This window comes from Chiloscyllium plagiosum, chromosome 2 (genome assembly GCF_004010195.1).
Source record: "Chiloscyllium plagiosum isolate BGI_BamShark_2017 chromosome 2, ASM401019v2, whole genome shotgun sequence".
NCBI classification, from domain to species: domain Eukaryota; kingdom Metazoa; phylum Chordata; class Chondrichthyes; order Orectolobiformes; family Hemiscylliidae; genus Chiloscyllium; species Chiloscyllium plagiosum.
The window spans coordinates 126,913,472-126,915,772 of record NC_057711.1 but is presented as its reverse complement, the minus strand read 5'-3'; positions in this window follow the sequence as shown (position 1 = coordinate 126,915,772).

Here is a 2,301-nt window from a genome sequence, read left to right as displayed (position 1 = left end):
CAGTATTCACTCTAGAAAACGACAATGTTGTTGAGGAGATTACTGGGATACAGGCTACTAGACTAGGTGTGATTGAGGTTCACAAGGAAGAGGTATTAGAAATCCTGCAGAGTCTGAAAATAGATAAGTCCCCTGGGCCAGATGGGATTTATCCTAGGGAGGAGATTGCCGAGCCTTTGGCATTGATCTTTAAGTCATCATTGTCTACAGGAATAGTGCCAGAAGACTGGAGGATAGCAAATGTGGTTCCCCTGTTCAAGAAGGAGAGTAGGGACAACCCTGTATTATAAACCAATGAGCCTTACTTCAGTTGTTGGTAAAGTGTTGGAAAAGGTTATAAGAGATAGAATTTACAATCATCGAGAAAAGAATAATTTGATTAGCGATAGTCAGTACGGTTTTGTGAAGGGTAGATTGTGCCTCACAAACCTTATTGAGTTCTTTGAGAAGGTGACCAAACAGGTAGATGAGAGTAAACCGGTTGATGTGGTGTATATGGATTTCAGCAAGGCGTTCGATAAGGTTCCCCACAGTAGGCTATTGTACAAAATGCGGAGGAATGGGATTGTGGGAGATATAGCAGTTTGAATCAGTAATTGGCTTGCTGAAAGAAGACAGAGGGTGGTGGTTGATGGGAGATGTTCATCCTGGAGTCCAGTTACTAATAGTGTACTGCAAGGGTCAGTGTTGGGTCCATTGCTGTTCGTCATTTTTATAAACGATCTGGATGAGGGCGTAGAAGGGTGGGTTAGTAAATTTGCAGACGACACTAAGGTAGGTGGAATGTTGATAGTGACGAAGGATGTTGTGGGTTACAGAGAGATATAGATAAACTGCAGAGTTGGGCTGAGAGTTGGCAAATGGAGTTTAATGCAGACAAGTGTGAGGTGATTCACTTTGGTCGGAGTAAACGGAATGCAATGTACTGGGCTAATGGTAAGATTCTTGGTAGTGTAGATGAGTAGAGAGATCTCTCGGTGTCCAGGTACACAGATCCTTGAAAGTTGCCACCCAGGTTGACAGGGTTGTTCAGAAGGCATACAGTGTTTAAGCATTTATTAATAGAGAGATCGAGTTCCGGAACTATGAAGTTATGCTACAGCTGTACAAAACTCTAGTGTGTACAGTTCTGGTCACCGCATTTGTGGACAGCATGGTGGCACAGTGGTTAGCACTGCTGCATCACAGTGCCAGAGACCCGGGTTTAATTCCCGCCTCAGGTGACTGAGTGTGAGGAGTTTGCACATTCTCCTTGTGTCTGCGTGGGTTTCTTCCGGGTGCTCTGGTTTCCTCCCACAGGCACAAAAATGTGCAGGTTAGGTGAATTGGCCATGCTAAATTGCCCGTAGTGTTTGGTGAGGGGGTAAATGTAGAGGGGCCTGGGTGGGTTGCGCTTCGGCGGATCGGTGTGGACTTGTTGGACCGAAGGGCCTGTTTCCACACTGTAAGTAATCTAATCTAATTATAAGAAGGATGTGGAAGCTTTGGAAAGGATGCAGAGAAGATTTACTAGGATGTTGCCTGGTAGGGAGGGAAGGTCTTACAAGGAAAGGCTGAGGGACTTGAGGCTGTTGGAGAGAAGAAGGTTGTGAGGTGACTTAATAGAGACATATAAGATAATCAGAGGGTTAGATAGGGTGGACAGGGAGAGCCTTTTTCCAAGTATAGTCACAGCGAGCACGAGGGGGCATAGCTTTAAATTGAGGGGTGACAGATATAGGACAGATGTCAGAGGTAGTTTCTTTACTCAGAGAGTAGTAAGGGTATGGAATGCTTTGCCTGTAACGGTAGTAGATTCGCCAACTTTGAGTACATTTAAGTCGTCATTGGACAAGCATATGAACGTACATGGAATAGTGTAGGTTAGATGGGCTTCAGATTGGTATGACAGGTCAGCACAACATCAAGGGCCGAAGGGCCTGTACTGCGCTGTAATGTTCTATATTCTAAACTGAAAATGCTGTAGAAACTCAATTGATCTGGCATAGTCTGTGGAGAGAGAAAAACAGTTGATGTTTTGAATCCTATATAAAGAGTCCTATTAGACACAAAGCAATAACGCTTTCTCTCTCCAGAGATGCTGCCAGATCTGCTGAATTGTTCTAGCATTCTTGTTTTTATTTTAAAATGTCCCCCTACTGTTTTACTCTTCTCCTTTAAATATATTAATAATTTTCATCTCAACTGCTCCATGGAATAGGAAGCTTTACATTTTAACCTATTTCTGGGTAAAGACGTTTCTCTTAAGTTCATTATTGAATTGATTAGCATAAAGTTATATTAATAACTTCTAGATTTGGT